At 36.8% G+C, this 7,199-nt stretch overlaps 1 pseudogene; it reads left to right on the top strand.

The window, feature by feature from the left end:
* Nucleotides 1-365: 365 nt before the first annotated feature.
* The window catches only part of LOC107739771 (extracellular calcium-sensing receptor-like), a 7,925-nt pseudogene continuing 1,091 nt past the window's right edge, over nucleotides 366-7,199 (top strand).

Genomic DNA, 7,199 nt, shown 5'->3' with positions numbered 1-7,199 from the left:
AAATGTATTGTTCCATGTTCGTTTGTATACCGCACGCAAGGTTTATGCACATAGTCCAAGTCTTCTTCTCCGTTTTTAGTGTATCTCTGTGGCAGAATTACAGTGCCACGTGCTGGTCTGGCATGTATACTACATCGTTTTGTGTCGGTTTCGTTTGGACGCAGATATTTCTTGAGATTGACTTTTTTTATTTTTTTTTTATTCAAACAACAAATACTGTTTTGTGGCTCTTTAACATGTCATGACAGATCGCTGTAGCGCCTCAGTTCAAGCGGCACATGAACCAATCATCTCTTCATCTTTACTAGTAATAGCACGAAATAAACATGTATGAACATCAGAAGGTATCGTTTCAACCGTGAAAGATGTCAATACACACCATTTTTCAAGTTCAACCTCAGCATATATCATGCTCCAGGTTTGTTTCTTTATTTTGTAAAAATAAATACATTTTTACACGTACTGATTTATCAGGTGCCTTTATCCAAATAATCTATTTATGCATACTGATTTTTTTTTCTTAATGAAAATGCATTGCAGCTAATCCATAACATCAATTTTGTAATAGCAAAACAACCATAACATCCGGAATATTATGGTGTTTAAGCCATGCTCATGTAAAAAAGTTTATCTTTGCTTTTCCATTGCTTTTTATTTATCTGTTTCTTTAATTAGTTGCTTTTTACCCTGATGTTTAATGTCTCCACAGTGTGAATATAAAATATTTTCGGCTGGCTCGAACCATGATCTTTGCCATTGAGGAGATTAACAAAAGTACAAGTTAGCTCCCAAATGTTTCAGTTGGCTATAAAATTTATGATACCTGTGGTTCAAGACTATCTTCTATGACTGCAACCATGGCATTGATGAATGGTCATGATATTGCAGCAGGGGATAGATGCAATGGACAGTCTCCTATACATGCTATCATAGGAGAAACAGAGTCTTCCAACACAGTGATTTTGTCCAGAACAACAGAACCTTTTAAAATTCCAGTGGTAAGTAGCAAGTACAGTAAAAGTTTGATACTACTGATTAGGCTTGCCGCGATAGACGGTGCTGACGGTAATACCGGTGTTAAGCCGCAACACCGGTTACGTCCCTTGCCCACCGCGTCACCGACCCCCACCGTCATTTTTATTTTTTATAGTAATAAAAATAATTTAGTTCAGTAAAAGAACAGACACTACAATTAAAAACTGAACGCGGCTGCTCAATGCAGCGTGCCGAACGACAGTAGCATCACAGATCAGATTTCATTTCTCCAGTGAGTCAAGCTGACTGACAAGAAGAGTGGGGTGAGACAAACAAGACGCAGATGATTTAGTTTCAGCTGACTGACAAGAAGAGTGGGGTGAGACAGACAAGACGATCGCGGATGATTTAGTTTCAAAACTAGATGCAAAAGTGCCTGTTTGGCAATATTTTGGATTTTGAAAAGCCTGTTGACTTTTGCCATTTATCTAAGGTGATTTTGGAAGTTTTTTTAAACATTTTTTTTAAACATTCATTCTTTTTTAAACATCCTTATTTAATTGGTTCCATATTGTTTGCTGATTTTTACTTTATTTAAACTGTCATATATTTATTTTATTTGACATTCGTTTTGCTAATAAATGTTCTACGTGTCTTATTTATTTGGTTATATATTATACATGTTTTCTTATTTCCAGTTCAGTTTTGTATACCTATTTAAACTTTATGTAAGTTATTTGTTATTTTATATTAGGCATAGCCTGCCCTATAGCATGGTGTATTTTTATTTGTTTTGTTAATAAAAGTTCTATGTTTTATATATAGGCTAAAGTGAGTTTGACGTTGTATTTGGTTGTTGCATTCAAGCAATTGACGCATAACTGCCACTAATTCAAAAGTGAAAGTAAAATGCATGGTGCTTTTAAGCTATTTAAAAGCGAAGGAAAGCGAGGAAAATGTGCAACCCACTCGACATGGGAAGAACCACCGCTGCTGAAGCGCCATACCACCAACACCAGAGCTTCCCAAGAGCGCGCTGAACTCGTTGTAGTCTTCACTCTGTAGCAGAGAAGTCAGGAGCAGAACGATATAACCGCTCGGCTCCGAAGCGAAAAGCTGAGTATTAGGCTTGCCGCGATAGACGGTGCTGGCGGTGATACCGGTGTTAAGCCGCAACACCGGTTACGTCACTTGCCCACCGCTGCACCGACCCCCACCGTCGTTTTGATTTTTTGTAGTAATAAAAATCATTTAGTTCAGTAAAAGAACAGACACTACAATTAAAAACTGAACGCGGCTGCTCAATGTAGCGTGCCGAACGACAGTCGCATCACAGATCAGATTTCGTTTCTCCAGTGAGGAGAGTGAGTCGAGCTGACTGACAAGAAGAGTGAGGTGAGACAGACAAGACTATTGCGGATGATTTAGTTTCGAAACGAAATGCAAAAGTGCCTGTTTGTCAGTATTTTGGATTTTGAAAAGCCTGTTGACTTTTGTCTTTTATCTAAGGTGATTTTGGAAGTTTTTTAAAACATTTGTTTCTTATTTAATTGGTTCCACATTGTTTGCTGATTTTTACTTTATTTAAACTTTGTGTCATTTATTTATTTTATTTGACATTCGTTTTGCTAATAAACGTTCTACGTTTCTTATTTATTTGGTTATATATATTATAAATGTCTACTTAGCCTATTTCCAGTTTTGTATACCTATTTAAACTTTATGTAAGTTATTTGTTATTTTATATTAGGCGGCTTGCCCTATAGCATGGTGTATTTTTATTTGTTTTGTTAATAAAAGTTCTATGTTTTATATATACGCTAAAGTGAGTTTGACGTTGTATTTTGTTGTTGCCTTCAAGCAATTGACGCCTAACTGCCGCTAATTCAAAAGTGAAAGTAAAATGAGCACGGCGCTTTCAAGCTATTTAAAAGCGACGGAAAGCGAGGAAAAGAGGGAAAATTCAAACAAACTAAAAATTAACAATTGCTTTACTCCGAATTGCCGCTATTTGAAAGTTAAAGTAAAATGGGCACACCACTTTTACAAGCTATTTAAAAGCGAAGGAAAGCGAGGATAAGAGGGAACGCCCCGCCCCCGCGGTGATACCGGTATTACCGGTGTTGTCACACGTCGATTAACCGGTGGGAAAATTTCCTCACCGTCACAACCCTGCTACTGATACTATACTGATATATATCTGTGCTTTTTATTATTATTTTTTTTTTTATATATAGTTAAATCCCACAGCCACATGTGGCTGTCTTAGTGATGGGAAAGATTATCCATATTTCTTCAGGACTATTGCTAGTGATTACCACCAGAGCAGAGCACTTTCATACATAATAAAGCACTTTGGCTGGTCTTGGGTGGGAGCTGTGAACAGTGACAATGACTATGGAAATAATGGAATGGCCATATTTCTGAAAACAGACATAGAAGAGGGGATTTGTGTGGAGTACTCTGTGAAATTCCTGAGGGCAGAGCATGAAAAAATTAGAAATGTTGTGGACATCATAAAACAAGGCACCACTAAAGTAATTGTTGCATTTCTTACTGGTTTTGAGATGAAAAGTCTAATCGAGCAGCTAGGTATTCAGAAGTGTGGAGGCTTGGATAACTTCAAAAAGTTTGATCCCTCCAAACAGTTTTCATGTGCTGGGAGGGTCTCTGGGCTTTGCAGTGAGAAAAATTCAAATTGAAGGGTTTGCAGATTATGTTATGAAAGCATTCTGGGACACAGATTTTCCATGCTCTTTTAATACTGAATTAAATTGCAGTCGATATCAGGATCTATTTGTGGTGAAAAACTATAATGAAGATGTGCCATAACAAAGATTTCCAAGCTACGTCTACAAAGCAGTTTATGCTGTGGCTCATTCACTACACAGTCTACTCAAGTGCAAAGAACAAGATGGTTGCGAGGAAGGCCTGACAATACAACCACAGCAGGTAAAAACAAACAAATAAACAACAAAAAAAAAACGAGAGGCCCTATTTTTGCCTTTCAATGTGTTAAAAAATGCCTTAGTGATAATGTATCAACATTTTTATTTCATTAGGTGGTTGAGGCTCTGAAAAAAGGTACATTTTACAGTAAAGTTTGGAGATCATGTGTGGTTTGACAGCACTGGTGGTGCAGTGGCCCAGTATGAAATTGTGAACTGGCAGCAGGACTCTGATGGATCATTCCAGTTTAAATCAGTGGGATACTATGATGCCTCACTGCCCCCTGATCAGCGCTTTGTGATTATCACTAAAAACATAATCTGGGCCAGAGGACAATTTGAGGTAAAAGGAAATAATCTGTTTGTGCAACAGGGTTTGTTTAAACTGTGGGAATGTAATATCAAAATCCTAAATCATTGTTCTGATCTTTACAAAGTAAATAATGAATACAACATGTGGGTAAATATGTATTTAAAAAAAAAAGGAAAAAAAAAAATATCCACAAAGCTCTGTTCCTTTCACAAGTAAATGACAGAAAAAGTCAATTTCCCACACGAAAGGTTTACGTTTGTGTACTACTTGAATGATATTAGCTATTGTGCCATTCAGCTTTACAAGTTAACTTTGTGAATCAAAAAAAAAAAAAAAACATAAATAAATAAATAAAAAATGTTAAATGATTCTGGTGGAAAGGAAATAGCAATGTCCAAAACAGGTTACATTTTCAGAATGAAAAATCTAATCAGATTTGATTAAACGAATAAAAGAAAACGCAGAGAGCGTTACTACATTTTGAACTAATAGGAAGTATTTTGCTAAACAGACATTTCAAACTATTGTTTTCTCCTGGAGATGTGTTTATAATACACTGAACATTTATGCCATTTTATGCTTCAAAGAAGAACTAGTCTCTTCTGAATAATACTGGCACTTCATTTTCACTTTATATTCTTTATATATTATATTTATATAACTATGTGTAATGTGATTGTCCATGTAGAAGCCAAGGTCTGTGTGCAGTGAGAGCTGTCCATTCGCGCTGCAGCTGAAGTGAATGACAGCTTGGGAGCACTCGTTGCTCGCTATCTGTAGCCTATATCATTTTATTTTTACTAATACTGGCACTTCATTTTCACTTTATATTCTTTATATATTATATTTATATAACTATGTGTAATGTGATTGTCCATGTAGAAGCCAAGGTCTGTGTGCAGTGAGAGCTGTCCTCCAGGCACTAGGAAGGCTGCACAGAAAGGAAGGCCTGTCTGCTGTTATGACTGTATTCCATGTGCAGAAGGAGAAATCAGTACTGAGACAGGTAATCTTCAGCCCATCTCACATTTTCAAAGATTTCAAAGAAAATTTATTAGTGACTCATTTTGTATTATTGTTCTATTGTTCAGAATAAAGTTTCTTATCAAATGAGCCCTTTTTAACTGTAACTACAGTAAACACAACTTCCTTTCCAGATTCAATTAACTGCAAGCAGTGTCCAGGGGAATACTGGTCTAATGCTGAGGAAAAATAAGTATATTAAAGGCTATAGAGTTTCTGTCATTCACAGAAGTTATGGGTATAGTGTTAGTCTTTTTCTCACTGTTTGGAGCAGGATTAACTGCGCTGGCGGCCATCCTGTTTACAGCAAAAAGGACACCCCCATTGTAAAAGCCATCAACTCAGAGCTGAGTTTCCTGCTGCTCTTCTCATTGCAACCCTCTACGGACACCTTGGCAATTGAATCGCCATTGATCATTCTTCTGTTGCGCTGCTTGTCTATTTCTCTTTAAAGCACCAACTTAAAATGCCTATTTTGGTTTGATTGCTTGTGTTACATGATAAAATAAATAATTTTGCCTTACTGATGCAGTAGCCTATTTAATGCGGGTGCGGTTCAGGTCACGGTCTTTATGTCAAACGGGTTGGGTAAGTTACAGAATTAAATTGGTGCTGGCTGCTGTCAGATAACGGGTCGGGTGTTCTGTTGTGTACTGCGGATGCAGGTTTACCTAACAGGACCCGTGCAGGACTCTGCTTTAAACTGCTTTGCGTCTCTCTGTCAGATCACCTCACGTGTAGTGATGCAAACGTCTAGCGACACAAAATTAAAGCATGCTGAGATTGATTAGATGGTAAAAGTATACAAATACACACCAAAATGAAGCAGTCATGCCTTTTTAAATCTACACAAGTTGCGCTTACATTATATGTAAAACGCACTAGACTGAATGATAAATGTGTGTTGTGATATTTAATTTGAAAAAAATGTAGCTAATTTCTTTATATTATAACCTATGTCTTTCATCTTATTTAACTATAATCATGATACCGTAACCGTCGTGTCTTGCTCACTTTTCCGCATAACAAACGCACATAAATAAGTGGGACTAATAAAATTCAATAATAATGGCGGAGCCTCAACATTCGATTTGCAGCGTTGCGCATTATAGCCATTTGCGCTGCAGCTGAAGTGAATGACAGCTTGGGAGCACTCGTTGCTCGCTTTCTGTAGCCTATATCATTTTATTTTTAAGATTTATTTTTAATGCTTCTGTAAAGGACTAACGGCCACATAGCCTATACACTGCAGAGTTTAAGGAGAGACAATGGCACTTAACAGTAAAGTCATATCTAAATATGTTCTTTTCATTTATGAAGAATTAAGTATGTAGTTTATGCACATTTGTTCAAAACAGCCTGGCAGATTGTTCACAAGATGTAGGCAAAAGTTTGTATTGTATACAGGAAGGATGCGCGTTCTTATCATTCTTCTGTTGCGCTGCTTGTCTATTTTTCTTTAAAGCACCAACTTAAAATGCCTATTTTGGTTTGATTGCTTGTGTCACATGAGAAAATAAATAATTTTGCCTTACTGATGCAGTAGCCTATTTAATGCGGGTGCGGTTCAGGTCGCGGTCTTTATGTCAAACGGGTCGGGTACAGAATTAAATTGGTGCTGGCTGCTGTCGGATAACGGGTCGGGTGTTCTGTTGTGTACTGCGGATGCAGGTTTACCTAACAGGACCCGTGCAGGACTCTGCTTTAAACTGCTTTGCGTCTCTCTGTCAGATAACCTCACGTGTATGATGCGCCATTTACGGATGATTATGATTACGAAAACGGTTATTTATTTTTGATAATTATTATTTTATTTCAGTTAGTTTTGCAATAACTGTTGTTAGTTTCGTTTCGTTTTAGTTTTTCATTTATTTTTATTTTTTTTATTTTATTTCAGTTTACGAAAATGTTTTTTGACCAATCGTTTTCGTCTTAGTTTT

This window comes from Sinocyclocheilus rhinocerous, unplaced genomic scaffold (genome assembly GCF_001515625.1).
Source record: "Sinocyclocheilus rhinocerous isolate Xijiao unplaced genomic scaffold, SAMN03320098_v1.1 scaffold2686, whole genome shotgun sequence".
Taxonomy (NCBI): Eukaryota; Metazoa; Chordata; class Actinopteri; order Cypriniformes; family Cyprinidae; genus Sinocyclocheilus; species Sinocyclocheilus rhinocerous.
Note: the sequence above shows the minus strand (reverse complement) of the source record. Positions and strands in the feature narration are given on the sequence as shown.